The sequence below is a fragment of the Triturus cristatus genome, chromosome 7 (assembly GCF_964204655.1).
Source record: "Triturus cristatus chromosome 7, aTriCri1.1, whole genome shotgun sequence".
Classification (NCBI taxonomy): Eukaryota; Metazoa; Chordata; class Amphibia; order Caudata; family Salamandridae; genus Triturus; species Triturus cristatus.
The window spans coordinates 1,263,619,538-1,263,636,931 of NC_140590.1; the positions used below are offsets into that span (position 1 = coordinate 1,263,619,538).

At 45.5% G+C, this 17,394-nt stretch overlaps 1 long non-coding RNA gene across 1 annotated transcript in view; it reads left to right on the forward strand.

Annotated features, from left to right (window-relative positions):
• Positions 1-1,292: 1,292 nt before the first annotated feature.
• The window catches only part of LOC146811783 (uncharacterized), a 49,795-nt gene continuing 33,693 nt past the window's right edge, over positions 1,293-17,394 (forward strand). The window contains exon 1 of the long non-coding RNA XR_014965835.1: positions 1,293-1,513. This is a non-coding gene — a long non-coding RNA (uncharacterized LOC146811783). The remainder of the gene's footprint in view (positions 1,514-17,394) is intronic.

Consider the following 17,394-nt stretch of genomic DNA (forward strand, 5'->3'; position numbering starts at 1 on the left):
CTTCTCCCTCATCTACAAACTCCTTGGAAATGGCCTATATTTTTTTTACATAAAACACATCTTTTCCCAATAGCGGGGCACATGGGAAAGTTGCTGAGATATGATCTTGACCCACATCTATAACAAACTGTATTGCCCTTTCTAAGAAATTGCTTAACAGGTTTGTTAATGTTCACAGCGTTAACAGAGTCTGGAGATTCATGTGTAGAGGTCTTGACTGAACTTAATGACTGATCATTTTGAAGCGCTTTAGATGTAACGATGGACCTCTCAATGCTCTTTGCAAAGTCAATTTTTTCGAGACGTGTGGGTTTCTTGCAACTAAGGAGGCGTTCTTGAATTTTCCTTGAAAAACAAGAAGAAAAAAAAATTGATCACGAATGTAGGTATCACAAGTGGAAGCCAAAATTCGTAGATCAGAAATATACTCATCAACAGTTTCCTCCGCACATTGTTTTCTTCTGAAAAAATGATGTCTCTCTAACATTATGTTGGGTTCCTGGTCATAATCTCTTGCTAAATGAGCTAAAGCTCACTGTAGGAATTCCAATGATCCGCATCACTGGCCTCACCCAGAGGTGTGGGAAACGGAGGTAAATTTTCAAAGACATGTTTAGCGGAGAGACCTAAACAACCATAGAGAATGGCAACTTTGCGAGCAGGTGAAAACTTGACAGCGTCAATTGCCACTATATGATTCTCAAACGCTTTCACCATTGTCTCCAAGGAATATTGGGTTTACCTGGATGCTGCAAGAAAGGAGGCGGTTCTGCAAACTGCTGAGAAGAAGCCATCAGAAAAATGAGGATGAATTAGCAATTAAAACTTGTATCTCAACAGTATCTGCAAGTAAAGAAGGCAAACAAGTAACGGTACAATGCACATTAATGCACTGTGTGAAAGGATTAATCAATTTAAATCTAAACAGTATTTGCAGGTAAATGTTGCTAAAATATTGAGGCAGTCACTGGGTAAAAACTCAAGTTGAAGGAATAATTATTTGAAAAATAAACAAAGTGAGCCTTTTAAAGAAGGCTCCAATTATAGGAAATGCTGAATTAAAATTGCAGAAATGTGTGCCCGTCACCGTAAGCGTGGACAGGCAGAGCCTACCTGATGCAGCAAAGCGGTGAAAAGCGTTGAAGAGAGACGAACCAGTTAAAGATGGCTGCGTGCGTAGGGGCATGATGACGCAGCAAAGCAGAGGGAAGCAGCCCAATTTAAAATGGCCGCTTGCGTTGAAATGTGATGACGTGCAGCCTTGTTGAGCTGCGTGACGTCATCCAGGGATCCGGTAATTGAAGAAGTTCCCAGGGATGGATGCGGGTGCACAGAGCATGCAGCGGGCACTGCGGAGAAATGAAGAAGGGGTGGGGAGAGCCGGCTTCAGACGAGGCGGGGGCAGCAAACACTCGAAGGGAGGCAGGAGCAGGAAGGTGTGAAATTGGTCGGTGGGTCTCACCGATCATCACCAGTTGTGGTAATCGAAGAAAGGATGAGACGTCAGGCAAAGGTGAGTTGTTTGAAGATTTATGTCTGAGTTGCAGCACCCACGACCGAGCGCTCCCGCTGCTTACCAGGATCTCCACCAACTGAATAATGTTGGCAGAATCCTGGCATGCATCGTTCGTAGCCCGATCGTGGAACCTTGTTTAAATGAGGCAAAACTACGAGGCATCCTTGCACTGTACTCAGCGCCAAACACTACACTGAGCTTTCATCGTTGACATTGTCTGATAACTCCCGCTGTGTTAGCATACATTTGAAGAGGGCTGAGCACCATTTGATCTGCTTAAATGAATCTTGGCTCAACAGTTCTCATGTGAAACTACCTGTCTAGTGGAGCCGAAAGTGCAGTCGACATATTGAGAAGCGTTACTGGCAGTAGTGGAGTATGTTACAGGATCAACGAACTGCACTGAAGCATCGGAAGCTGACAGCTCCTCATTTATGGATTATTGCAAGGATAGCCAGTAAATCATCATTGGAGTGGGTGAACTGTCAACCGTGTTAACTGTCAAACGTGTGATCTGTCAAATGTGTGCGAGATTGTGTGAGCTGCTTTGCACCGTACATGGGAGCCACCTCCCGCAGGGGTCATCATTCAGAAATGTGTATTGCTTTGTATCTGTGGTGAGTGTTGGTATTTGTTCTTTCTCACCGCAATTTTGAACGTTAGTGCGCGGGGTCTTGGCTTCATTCGTATTGATCAGCGAGGTTGTAGACGTTTGCTGTGGAGCCATGGCGTGCACCCAATCACTGCGCTTCCTAGAGGCTGCATGATGGTTCAGTAAGACTGGCCCTGGTGTCAATGTGGGACATGCGAGTGGGATATTGTAAGAAAATGGAGAATATCTATTATTAAATGCGTCGGGTAAAAGAAAAATTAAGGTGGGCTTTTACAGAGGTATATGCAAATAGTTACGGGCACGCACAAAAGAGGTGGACAATTCCTATTCACAAAAGTTACACCTAAATCACCTACACTAGTATTACTGACAAAACAGCCTCAAATTCTTTCCAAACAAGCCTTAGAGTAATTCAAAAGCAAAAGGAACAAATGATGGAGGGAATGCTAAACAATGCAAACATCATCATTATCATAACTTTATTTCAATCACAAGGATCTTAAAAAGTACACTGAAAAAGAAGCAAGTGAAAAATGCATAAAAACATAAGGGCCATTAAAAAATAACATCTCTTCCACATATACAGTTAAAAATGCAATAAAAATTATTATACAGTACTTTTTGAGCGTTTGATCCATAGAGCTAACAAAAATTTAGCTAAGCCAAAGACCATTACTCTACAGGTGTCTGTAGAGAGAATACTCAGCACATCGAGGTAGTGAATAGGACCAATAAGCCTAAACAAGGGCAGTTTCCACTTCCCCTCAAGATTTTATAATGGGGTCAGAAGAATAACAGATGGACTAGGGATTAAGGGCTTCCTTTACAAGCTGAACATTTATCATCAGAGGAATCATTAGTGCACCACTTATTACAAAACAGTTTAGTGGGAAGGGACTTATTATCTGAATTGGAGGAATTGTTTAGATGTGAGGGGTGGAACAATTTCTTCGATTGTTTCCTCAAACCATGGAAGAGGTTTAAAGTTCATAAACTCCTGGGTCAGAGTGCCCACCAGATTTATCACATCTTTCACCAGGATGAACTCCCAACAGAGGGTTTTGACCCTGCTCTTCGGAATTGAACGCAACTCCTCAGGACTTGACCAATAAAGCTCCATGCCTAATTTCCTCGACAGATCTCTCAGAGTACTAATCCAATGTATTGTAATAACCTTGGACTGTGTCACCACCTAATTACCACTCGGTATGGGGCACGCTCCTCAATTGTCCATAGGCAATGCCAGAACATTAATTGCTTGTAGACCTGCTTGTGGGACAATTTTCTTTGGGCCAGATCCAGTTAAATTGGAGTCAGGGGGTTACTAGCTGATAGATTAAAAAGGGATCTTATGAAGCGATGTTCTATAACAGTAAGACAATCAGTGTTCCCGCTACCCCACAGTTCTGCTCCATATAAAATAGCTCCTAAGGCTTTGATTATATATATTTCTAATGCTGGGCCACTTTCCTAGACACCATATTTTTATGAATCTTGCTTGTGTGGGCAGTCTTCTGGATTAGGGACAACTATGTTTTCTCTATATAGGGTGCCCAGCATACGCTTGGAGTTAAATGGATCCCCAAATAGTCAAGAACAGAAACTAGGTCTATTGTACGGTCCCCTACATGCATACGTCTCTTAGAGGGCTTCGAAATCCCCTTAGAAAATATCATATCTTTTGTTTTTGCCTCATTGAATTCCAGGCCATGCTCCTCACAGAAGAGTTTAAAATCATTTAGTAGCTGTTGGAGACCTTGTGGGGACTTTGATATTAGTAGGTTATCACCAGCGAAGAGAAGTGCGGGCACTCTTCTCCGGCCGACTTTTGGTGCATCGCACCCATTCCCAATCGAGGAAGCCTGCTACCCCATTGATAAAAAGTGAGACTAGAGGGGGCGCTAAAATGCATCCCTGTCTCACTCCACGATTTATTGTAAAGGGCTCAGTTAATTGACCATCCTCCCCAACCTAACTTTGGCTTTATTTCCTGAGTGCAGCCAAATTTAAATTCCGAGGGAGTCCCAACTCTGCCACCACCCTCCAGAGTTTAGCTCGAGGGACCAAATCAAAGGCTGTACGCAGATCCACAAAGGCTACATATAGCTTCCCCCCTTTGATGGCAACCTCTCTTCAATAAATGGAGAGAAATTGGAATACTTGGTCCAGGGTGCTCATATTAGCATGAAAGCGCACCTAGAAGTCAGACAGAATATTTGACTCTAGGATCCAGTCATGGAAACAGGCCAGTAGCTTCTTGCAGAAAATGTTCTGCAAAGAGTCCATTAGATTGATCGGTCTATAGCTGAAAACATTCACCCCTAGTCAAAAAGATCTGGGTTTAATCCATCGTTCTTTTGCTCACCACGCCACCCCAGTTTGCACCCAGCCATATGCAAATCAGTCTTGACCCTGCTCCTTAAGGGAACAGTCCAGCCCAAACTGCTAAACCAGGTCCTCCCTTGACCAGAAACAAGAATCCTGGAAAGTGTTTCGGGGCATCACCCCTCATCGACCAGGCTAGCTTGAATCCAGCGGCACAGTGAGCACGGAAACCTCGCTCTTCATAACCAGGGACAAGGTTGATTTGCATATAGCTAGCTTTGAACTGAAATGGCAAGGGGAGCAGACAAAAGATGGATTTAGGCCCAGATCTCTGTACTGGAGTGAATGTCTGACATTGCTGAGCATTCTGTCCATCAATTGTCCTTTCTGCATTGGAGTAATTCAAGCACCACACATGGCCAATCATTGGTACTCTCAGAAATCAGTGGTGGCAGAAACTAGTGATGGCAGAGAATAACACTAACACCACATAAGCAAAAATAGGAAAATAAATAACCATTCACTACATCAACCTATCATAGATAGGTAGCCCAAATAAGAAGGCATGCAAAACAAAACATTTTTTTAACTATATCAGTGAATATGTTTGTTGTCTTGCTGCTCATTTTGAGGAATAGATACTTGAGGAGTAGATAAAGTATTTCAGGCAGACTGTCAAATTCCTCTTTCCTGATATGATTCTTGACATGTTCACAGACTAGGAGCAGGAGATCACTTTACCTATAACCTGCTTACAGGCAGTTCCTGCACATGTCAGAGTACTGGCTGCATTCCTATTTCCTGGCAATGGCATATTTCCAAGTGGTCAGTGGAGAAACAGTAGTTATCTCACAGTCAACCCAATCATGGTGCTACCAAGAGGTACTGAGATGCACACTAGTTGAGTATACCAGTTTATCATCAGGCCACAGTCACTGTCAAAAAGGCAACATGTGGCAAGAGAATTTTATTCTGTTGTCCACTTACATCGAGTATTTGCCATTGATCCACCAATGGGGCTCTTCAGCCACCTCGTTTTTGCAACAGACACCTCTGGCATTTCATCAATGTGCTAGCTGTCTGCGATGACAGAGGCTGCACAGATGACAACTACTTTTTAGGTCTCGCTTAGGCCGCTTCCGCTGTCTCTTCGAGACATGCTGTAATCAGAATATGGGCTTGGAGGACCGCACATCTTTTTAATTGGTTCCTCTTTCTGTCCTTTGAAAATGCTGGCTTTTATTTGGTGGATATGCTTAGTAGTCCCTCCTTTTGGACTTTTGTATCCTTCCACGAGGACTTCCCCTGTTACATGTGTTCTTACTCATCAGGCTATGTAGAGAGTTTCAAGAGCATTCATTTATTACTTTGTTGGCCCGCCTCTGCTCGTTAAGTCTTCTGTTTACTTATAGCTTTGGCAGCTTCATTTGCCCTGCCTTCACTTAATCTCCCTGTGCCATACCCCACCCTCTCACCCCTCTCACACTACTGCTTGCCCACCTGACCACCCCTCCTATATTGCTGCTTTTTTAAAATTTAAATTACGATTCTCATATTTTAATCTCCCCGTGTCCTCTCTCCCCACCCCTCATCCCTCCCGCAACACCCCACCACCCCTCCAAGATCGATGCAATTACTGCTTTTTTTCATTTAAATTAGTACATCTATACAGCGGGGAGAGAATAAGTGGGTTGCCCAAATTCACAAGATATTGGGCAGATGCCGAGGCTGAAACACAGATCCCCAACCCCCCGAGTCAACATCTCTGACCACTGCACCACACCCTCTCACTCTGGGGTTCCATGTTGGAGTCTCTTTTCTTGACACAGTAGTGCCAACAAATCACCTCAAAGGTGTTGCTGTTGTATTAGGGGGCTTGTGCAGCTGTGCATCTTTTATTAGCACGGCACCCGCTGCTTCAACAACAATGGGCTTCACGCTTGTTTATTTAAATCACCGCTCACACTTAATCTTCCTGTGTCAGTTCTCTCAATCCCCTCACTGCTCCCAAAACACTGCTTGCCCGCCCCACCACCCCGCCAAGATCATTGCGATCTCTGTTTTAAAAAAATGTATTTAAATGAATACTGTAGGAAGGTGGAATCTGACTAATGGTTGCCCCCAACTTTTTGCCTGGTATTTGAGTGGATTTTGACTAGTCTGGCTGGGATCCTGCTATCCAGGACCCCAGCCTATCTGCTTTCTCCTTAAAACTGATGTGAGTACCCTAGGTACAAACCAATTGGATGCTGAGGATGCCCTGACAGTCTGATTTCAGGTTCTTCTCTACAAGTTCTACAACTTCAATCTTCACGGCATCATCGACGCTTTTGGCTAGCAGCACTTTTGAACATTTCTCCATTGAAAATCAGCCAGCGACCCGACATCGAAAACGACCTATGCACCCGGCTTCCCTGGGGCAGGTAACAGTGGTACCTCGGTACTCTCGTGGTAGTGGGCTCTTCAAAAGCTTAACTCTAAAGTTTTAACTTTGTACTCCTGCTAGAAGTGACTTTAATCTGTTTAAATCTAACCGCGAAATTCTCCATAGGCTTTAATAGAGATCCCGATAGCAGCTATTTCCACTGCACGCGCCTCCCGTGGGTCCCCTTCCTCATAACCTGGGGTGGATTCTTAAGGGGCCAGCGATCCTAAATGCCCTAGGCATTGTCTGTAGAATTGTTGTGGTTCTTATACCACTTTTTTAATATATGGTTTGGTCCCCCCCTGCGGCCCTATGATTCCAGTGCTATTTTATTGTATCTATCAATGCTTGTTTGAATTGTAACTTTGCCTCAGCCTCATAAAGAGACTTGTGGGATTCTGTTTAGAATAAATACATATATTTTATATATATACCTGTGTGGCCTACTCTTTCATTTGGTCATTCAAGAGGTTATCTATGGTAAAACAATAAGCTTAACACTCCTTCAAGACTTAGCCTGAAGGCTGCTCTCCACAGCTACCACTAGGATAGCTTTCTTTAAAGGTTGTCTTAAACCTATCATCAATAAGAGTCGAATTGGACTGGTGCAAGGTGTCCCTATAACTAGGAGACAGCATATGCCAGGCCAACTTCTCACATTGGTGTGCAGCGGTTGGATTCAAGCTTGCCATTGTTTTACCAGATAACTAATTGAATTTCTAAAGTGAAAGCCAATTGGTACCAAAGGTACATATAAATTCAAGCTTAGAATATAATATGTTCTACTGAACTTAGGAGTTGTGTGTAGAGGGTTTAGCACACCTTGACTACAACTCAAGAAAGGGTTCAGTAGGCCACACCTAGTGTAGGTAGATACACCATTACCACTACACTAGAAATGTCTTTAAGTTCAGGTGCCCATAAGGCTCTGGTAGGACCCCAAAGGGTCCCAGTCGACAAGTATGATCATCTCTCCTTTGCTGAGCTGAGGGAGATGTGCACCTCTAGGCAACTTAAGACAAACAAAGGTGCCAATACCCAACGTCTCAGGGAAATCCTGCTCATAGCAGACTTTAAGCAGACTTTAATGTCTGATGGGGTAGACAGGTTGGGTGGGCATCCCCCAGAAGAGGACACCCCTGGGGTGGACTCTGATGAGGACCAGGAAGAGGAAGGTGAACTCAACCTGGATGAACAAGACCATTCACAACATGGAGGTGATGGCCCAAAAGGCACTCTCTCCATCCCTAAAGGGAGAATGGTGGGTCCAAACAGAAGGAACAGATCCCCCTCAGAGGGGTCCAACCATTCTGGGAGATCCAAGGGGACCTCTGCCTCTTCTCAGAGAAGAGAATCCTCCCAAGAGAGGAGATGCAGACTGATCCAGTTTGAGCAGGCTAAACTACAGCTCAGGAGAGAACAGTTAGCATTGGATAAGGAATGCCTGGAGCTTCAGAAAGCTTCAAGAAAGTGGGGTCTAGAGACCCCTGGTGGCAGTAATAAAACCCCTAGAGTTAGAGAGAAAACCCCTGACAATAGGAACCTCCACAAGATTGTGCCCCCCTATCACACAGGGGATGACATCCACAAATGGATCTCTGCTCTTGAGAGGGCCTGTAAATTACAAAGGGTCCCAATAGAGCAGTGGGCAGCAATCCTTTGGCTCTCCTTTGCAGACAAAGGTAGAGACAAGCTCCTCTCTGTAAGAGAAGAGGATGCAGAGGATTACTATATCTTGAGAGATGCTTTAATAGATGGGTTTGGCTTAACCACTGATCAGTACAGACTTAAGTTCAGAGACACCCAAAAAGTACAGGATCAAGATTGGGTAGACTTTGTGGATTGTGCTACCAAGGCATTGGAAGGTTGGTTGAATGGCAGTAAAGTTATCAAGGATTGTACAATCTCATTATGAGGGAGCAGATTCTTAATAATTGTCAGAACCAACTCTTACACGAGCACCTGGTGGACTCTGATCTGACCTCTCCCCAAGAATTGGGAAAGAAGGCAGACAAATGGGTCAGAGCCAGGATCAGGCCCAAGAACCAAGGTGGTGACCAGAAGAAAGATTCTACCAAGCCCAAAAGAAAGGTGGGTATAATAAAACAGAAAAGTCCTCTGAAGGGCCCCAAAACCCAAGTGCTGGGGGTGGGTCCCAAACTCCTTCCTCTTCTAACAAGAAACCATATTGCCATGTGTGTAAGCAACCTGGCCACTGGAAAACTGACTCCAGCTGTCCAAAGAATGGCAATAAAGAAAATGTTCCTCCCATTGCAGCTCCAACACCTCCTGTTACTACTAGTTGTAATCCCCCAGGTGGTGGGAGTGCACCCACAAATTTAGTTGGGCTTTCTTGGAGAACTCAGGTGGACTCTGGCCTAACCAGGTCCCCTACACAAGCAACTCTAGTCTGTGATGGTGGCATGGGGTTTGCCAACTTTACCATGGATCCCAATATCTTGGGCAGGTACAGACAAGAGCCCATGATCAATGGTCAGAAGGCTGTGGCCTACAAGGACACAGGGGCCAGTGTCACCATGGTGACCAAGAGGCTAGTGCCCCTAGAACAGCTTTTACCTGGGTTTAGCTACCAGGTGACCAACATAGATGGAATTAGGACAGACCATCCCATGGCAGTGGTAAATCTCAGCTGGGGAGGGGTCACTGGCCCAAAGAGAGTGGCAGTGTCCCCAACCTTGCCTGTAGATTGTCTACTGGGGAATGATCTGGAAATCTCAGCCTGGGCTGAGGTAGACCACAAGGCCCACTTGAAAACGGTAGGCATCCCTGAGAGAGTGGATGAGACCTTAAAGGCCTCACCTCCACCCCAGGAGAAAGTAAAAAGAGTGAAGCCTGAAACTATGGATCACTCCACCCAAACAGAGAGCATAGGGGGAGAGGAACAGTCCTCCCCCCACCAGACTAAAGGTAAGGGTCAAGTTTCTCAGGGAACTGATCCTGCCCCTTGTGAAGTAACTGCCTCAGAAGTGGACAGGCCTGGCCTGGCCACCTCTCTGATGGCAGGGGATCCTTCCAAGGTGGTACCCAGTCTGGAGCAGGTATCCTGCCCCTCTCTACCCTGCCTCAGTCAGCCCAGGGTTGCAGAGGTCAGGGAGGTCAGTGGACCCTTAATGGGCCCCTGCCCAAAGGAACCCCCTCATCAGCAGATTAGGGACACCCAGCAGAATAGTTTTAGCCAGGTGAATATTCCTCTACAAACTGAGGGATCCCCCTTACCTCTAGGTATAGGTACCCCTCACATGGATGTTGTTGGGCACAGGGAAACCTGGGGCACTGCCCCAAACCTTCCAGTGCCCTCCACTATTCCAACCAAAGGGATCCAACCCCCAGCTGTAGGCAGCCAGAGGTTGACCCTTAGGGCCAGATATGACACAGTCATGGGCAGAAAGGCTTCCATGGTGACCAGTGACCTGAGGAGGTTGAGACCACCCCAAATAGGGCCTCCCTTCCAGACTCAGACACCCCACCAGCCCACCTCTGTACCAAAAACCAATACAGGTAATTCCCCTAGACTTTGGAGAAACTCTAGAACCCCTTGGGGTAGGATTTCCCAAGTGGACCATGAGACAGGGAGCAACCATGCTAGTGCAGGTTCTTCCTTATATGGCCACTCAGGAAATAAAGGCTTATCTGGACAAGGTAAGCCTTATCTCCTTTCGTTTGGGGGGGGGGGGGGTTATGTAGGAAGGTGGAATCTGACTAATGGTTGCCCCCAACTTTTTGCCTGGTATTTGAGTGGTTTTTGACTAGTCTGGCTGAGATCCTGCTATCCAGGACCCCAGCCTATCTGCTTTCTCCTTAAAACTGATGTGAGTACCCTAGGTACAAACCAATTGGATGCTGAGGATGCCCTGACAGTCCCTTCTAGATGGTACCCTAGGTACCCAGGGCATGGGTCCCTCAGTAGGCCTACCAGGGCTGCAGCACCTATTGTGCCACCCTGGGACAGCCATACAAACTGACACCACCAGACCACTACTGTAGTCTGGGTAAGGTGGTGCTAGCACCCCTTACAGGGATATAGGTATCCTATATCCCACCCCATTACAACACATGTACTCTCATAGGTCACCCCTATAGCAGGCCTTGCTAATCCTACAGGGCAGGGTGCTGAGATATGTGTGAGGGGGGACCCCTACCTGAGTAGGGCCTCTCTGCAACCCTCATAAAATCATTGCTGGGTTGTTTGTAGTGTAGCCATACCATATACTCTTAACCGCATTATAAGTCTATCGCGATAGCGTGATAACTTGGGAATGGCTACACAGAACCATATCGTGTTTGGTGTCAAACATGTAGGAATCCTACCCCCAGTCCAGCCATGGGCATGAGGGCACGATTCCCCCCTGCTAGAGGGGCGATATGGGAAAAGCGGCAGAATTCGGACACCAATTTAAAAGTGCACAAGTAGTACAAAATGGCTACTACCCGCCACCCACACGACTCTGGCAGGCTGTTGCCGGGGAAAAACCCAGCCTCGCCAGCTGGACAATAGGGCTCCTGTGGCAGGGAGGTGCTAGCATCTCCCCAGACAGGATATGTGGATTGGAACAGGGTGGGTGCACCAAATGTCCTTTCAGAGTTGCACGTAGGCAGCTGCAGTGCCTTCATTCTGTATACACCGCTTGGAACCGGTTCAGGGGCATCCTGCCCCTCGCCCAGGCGGGAAACACACAAAGGGGAGAGGGTGTAGCCACCCTCTACCGCCTCACCACTCATTGGTGGACACTACTCTGGACACTCCCCTAATCTTGGGGATAAAGGTGAATAACGTGGCCCCAGAGCCTCAGATTAATCTTGGACTTTCCAGACTTGACCTTCGACGAGCTGCTGCACAGCTGACTGAAGAAATCTTCCTTGGGATAAAGGAGTTATCCCCCTGCTTGGCAGGCACCTGAAACACTGCAAGTGACTAGGTTGGAACTTCGCTGCTCTCACGAACTTCCTCGACTTCCAGCACCCTTGAGGTGGGTTTCCTAAGCATCCCAGAGGCCAGTGAGTGTGCACAGCAAACCTGTGTACCGTGGACCGCGTCGGTGCCGAGATTCCCAATACCCCAGGACACCGGCCACCTCTTGCGTAGCACACGACCCTAACCAGTGGGGAAGTTGTGCTTTGGCCCATTATTGAGCCAACCACCAAGCAGCATCCGTGCCAAAGATCAGCACCCTAGCCCCCTCCGGTGGCCCGTGAACTCCCTTTTACGCACTCCATTTTGCTGCCTTCCGCGGTCCCTTGTCTCTCGACTTGTGGGCCCGAGTGGAGGACAATCTCGACAACTAAGAGTTCCCCTGGTTGCTCCAGGCCTGCTATACAGTCTCTCCAAAGGAGACCTCTCACAGACCTCGTGGGTCTGCACCAGTAGCTGATTTGTTCATCTTGCATGGGTTGCGGTTGCCAAGGCTTAGTGGATCCAATCCGGACACTAACACCGCAGCGACCCTCATCCAATGTGGGACAGTCGCCCTCCTGAAGCTGGCCTTCCTTGAACCCTCCCGGAGCCCGTGGCTGCAGATCCAAGCTACACCTCTTTCCACTTGAAGCACCCGACATTAAAGGGCTCTTTGCTTTGAGCTCCCTGGTCACTGTGCCGTGACCCAGACTCTGTCCCCTCTGCTTTCAGGTTCTTTTCTACACGTTCTACAACTTCAATCTTCACGGCATCATCGATGCTTTTGGCTAGCAGCACTTTTGAACATTTCTCCATTAAAAATCAGCCCGCGACCCGACATCGAAAACGACCTATGCACCCGGCTTCCCTGGGGCAGGTAACAGTGGTACCTCGGTACTCTCGTGGTAGTGGGCTCATCAAAAGCTTAACTCTAAAGTTTTAACTTTGTACTCCTGCTAGAAGTGACTTTAATCTGTTTAAATCTAACCGCGAAATTCTCAATAGGCTTTAATAGAGATCCCGATAGCAGCTATTTCCACTGCACGCGCCTCCCGTGGGTCCCCTTCCTCATAACCTGGGGTGGATTCTTAAGGGGCCAGCGATCCTAAATGCCCTAGGCATTGTCTGTAGAATTGTCGTGGTTCTTATACCACTTTTTTAATATATGGTTTAGTCCCCCCCTGGGGCCCTATGATTCCAGTGCTATTTTATTGTATCTATCAATGCTTGTTTGAACTGTAACTTTGCCTCAGCCTCATAAAGAGACTTGTGGGATTCTGTTTAGAATAAATACATATATTTTATATATATACCTGTGTGGACTACTCTTTCATTTGGTCATTCAAGAGGTTATCTATGGTAAAACAATAGGCTTAACACTCCTTCAAGACTTAGCCTGAAGGCTGCTCTCCACAGCTACCACTAGGATAGCTTTCTTTAAAGGTTGTCTTAAACCTATCATCAATAAGAGGCGAATTGGACTGGTGCAAGGTGTCCCTATAACTAGGAGACAGCATATGCCAGGCCAACTCCTCACAAACACATTTATATAACATTGTGAGAGGCCAGGCACAGCCCTAATCAGGTGCAGGTGACAGCTCCTCCCAACACTCTAGCTCAGGAAGGCCCAGCAGCCTGGTGATGGGCCATCAGGATATGCAGAGCCAACCTCAACTCCCTTTGTGTGACTGTCTAGAGTGAATGTACAAACAGGCCCTTGTCAGTCTAAACCAGACGTTGATACCACAGGCAGGCAGATACACTAGTTGGTTAAACAAGAAAATGGCCACTTTCTAAAAGTGGCCTTTTCAAAAACACTCAATTTAAAAACCACTTACACTAAAAGATGTGTTTGTAAATTCTGAGCTCAGAAAGCCTAAACTCCAAATCTCTAGCTGTTCCCAATTGACAGTAACACTTGTAGGTTGTTACAAGACAGCTCAAATGATAGACTATGTGAGAGATAGTTCTTGCTATAGCGAAAAACGAAATTGGCGGTATTTCCCTATCAGGACATGTTAAACACACCAGTACATGTCCTACCTTTCACATACACTGCACTCTGCCCCAAAGGTACCTTGGGCCTACTTTAGGGTTGCCTTACATGTAGAAAAAGGGAAGATTAGGACCTGGCAAATGGGTGCACTTGCCAGGTCAACATGGCAGTTAAAAACTGCACTTTCAGAAACAGCAATGGCAGGCCTGAGACAAGTTTACATGGCTGCTCATGTGGATGGCACAACCAGTGCTGCAGGCCTACTAATAGCATTTGATGTACGGGCCCTGGGCACACACAGTTTATTTTACTAGGGACTTACCAGTAAATCAAATATGTCAATCATCGATAACCAATCAGAATTACAATTTACACAGAGTGCATATTCACTTTTGCACTGATAAGAAGTGGTAAAGTACCCAGAGTCCTAAAGCCCACAGAAACAGGTCAGAAAAATAGGTGACAAAAAGTCAGGGGATAAACCTGCAAAAAGGGCCAGGACCAACGGTTGATATTAGTGAGTGTGTTTCAGCATGGGAATATGTCTATTGATACACAGTCTATAGCATAATATGGTAAAATGTAGATTTACCTAGTAATTTATGAAGGAAAGTCTTAATTGTTTTAAAGACACCAAGGCAAGTATTATACTTTGTTAACTTGCTTTAATATTAATAGCAGCAGTCAAGATATATTACCTACTGGCGATAGCCAGTAGGTAGTTATAGTTAGGACCACGTTTCCATAGGAAAACCTCAACATTCTATTTTGAATAACTTTGGCGCCGGTCGACGAATGCTCGCGAATTTCTCAAAATAGGTGGGGCGCTCCGCTCCTACCCTGAAAGTCTCGGGGGGATTCGTCAAGCGGGGGCTGAGATAAAAGGGGGGTCCCAAAACGCGTTTTTCCCATGCATTTTTCCATAGGACCTTTAGAACGAGCTACAGCCCGAATGGCTGAACAGAATTACTCAAAATTTGGCAGAGAGGTAGTCCCTAGGTCAAGGAAGTGCCTTTTGTAGGTTTGGTGTAAATCTGTTCAGTAGATTCTGAGAAAATAGCCTTTAAATCAATATATATATCTGAGCCAGCTTACGGTACGCTTACCGTACGCTTACGGTAAGCGTACGGTGGCGTGCGCGAGCGCGATTCTGATTGGCTCTTAGATCTTAGTAAACATTCGAATCGGCCGAAACCAGGAAGCGGCGGCCGCCATTTTGTCTCTCGCACTGAGAGAGATTTTTAAAATCGGAAGCCCAAAAACATGTAAAGGGGCTGTTTTGACAACTCCCTCCCACATAGTCATGTTGAGGGAGTCCCCAAACATCCCCCAAGTGCAAAAACGGTTTTATTTTTTTTTCGGCAATTTCGCGGGGTACGCTTACCGTACGCTTACGGTAAGCGTACGGTAAAAAAATAAAAATAAAAAAAACACTATCCACACTTACCCCACCCCCTGTGCTTTTGGTGGCCGAAGGCCACCAAATGTGCTGGGCTTATTACAATGGAAAAAAACACTATCCACACTTACCCCACCCCCTGTGCTTTTGGTGGCCGTAGGCCACCAAATGTACAGGGCTTATTATAAGGGAAAAAAACTTAGCATTTAAAAAACCGTACTAATTCACTGAAAAAACCATAGGTTTCACACACGTTATAGTTAGGAATTAGCATTTAAAAAACCTTGCAAATTCACTGAAAAAACCATAGGTTTCACACATGTTATAGTTAGTGGAAATTTTACTGATAAAAAACCAATGAAATTGCCCCGTTATAGTTAGCGCAGGCAACTATAACTCACGCGACCGCAATCCTCTGCTGATGACATATGTGTCTTTATGAAAAAAAAATATTTGTAATATATGTATAGCTAAAAATGTATGGAAGAAGACATGGGCAAATAAGTGTCTAAATACAGTATTAGCATCAGCAGAGGATTGTGGTCGCGTGAGTTATAGTTGCCTGCGCTAACTATAACGGGGCAATTTCATTGGTTTTTTATCAGTAAAATTTCCACTAACTATAACATGTGTGAAACCTATGGTTTTTTCAGTGAATATATATAAACTTCAACCCCCAAAAGGCTTAGCAACATGCTAGCCAATGGGTAGAAAACATGTCATGAACATTATCACCAATCATACCTTCTCAACACCTATAATGTCCAACTTGACTGCAAACAGTCCTCTTTTCTTGTGCGAGAAGTTAGAAAGGACTAGCAAATAAAGGAAAAATGGAGAGAACAATGGAAAAAGCCATTATAAAAGTGAACACATCTTGGCAATAGTTCCTACAAGGAAAGGACTGAGGAAGATCCAAGGAGTGCGGTAAACCTCCATGTGGTAGAGTTGAAGAGGAAAGAACGTCAGAACCTTCCTTCTGATCCATGAAGTAGTTAGGAGGATGCTGGAGGTAAGGCAGGAATCGCTGTCAGGGAGAGAAAGAAAAGCACATAGGTTACCATTTGTTGAGGTGGGATAATACTCGCCTCCTTTTCTTTAACGAAATTAAGACTTTCCTTCATAAATTACCCTAGAAAATCTACATTTTATGTCAAGACCTTAGGCTCCTATTATGCTTGTTTAAAGCATGTTAACAACAACAGAAGCTGCAAATGCGAAACCACATTAACATCCCACAACCTGATTTATTTAATACAGGAGGTTTCGAAAATTTTACTCCCTTTAAAAGTCGACAGACTAGAGGATGTTCTCCAACTGGTATGCCATCAATGTAGGGATGATTCAGGGAAACTGATGATCTGTAAAGGTTTGTAGTTCTGCAAGCCTTACCTCCACTGGCTTCAGCTGCCAAAAAATTAATGATATAAACTATATTGGTTGAAATGGGATTGAGGTGGCCCGATATTCTCCAAGCAGAGAGAACCAGAGAATTGTCGAGAACCAAACTGTGAGGCTGGCTGAGAGGGTCCTGAAGAAGTTAGAGGAAGGAAGGGAGGAGAACTGGGAACTGGATTGTGAGTTTCAGGAGAGAAGGGAACCATACCTGAGATTGCCAGAATGGGACTACTAATAGCAGAGAAGCTTGTTGGCGTCTGATCTGTGACAACACTCTGCTTATCATAAGAAAAGGTAGAAAGCGTAGTTGAGAGACAGAGACCAGTCCGGTAAAAACACATCAGTGGCCAATGCTAGGGGATCCGGATGCCAGCCGAAGAAGTGAGGAAGATGAGTATTGAGGCGTCATACAAAAAGATTGATGTAAAAAGGACCCCATTTTTCTGAAAGAGAGAGAAAAACAGAAGGATGAAGTTTCCAATTGCTGAAATCTCGGAGATGGCCGGAGTGCCAATCTGCGATGGAATTGCGATTTCCTGGAAGATATTCTGGTTGTACCGAAATCTTGTTGAGAAGACAAAACTCCCCGAAACGTTTTGCGAGTTCTGCCAGAGGCCAGTATCTGGTGCAGCCCAAACAATTTATGTATTGTACCATAGAAACATTATCTATGCGAAGAAGAATGGAACATTGAATTCGGTCTTTTACAAGGCTTCTGATCGCAAAGGAGCCTACCAGCATCTTCAAGCAATTTATTTGCAATTTGAACTCCTCGACAGACAGACCAAGTACCTCCAGTCAAGATTGAAC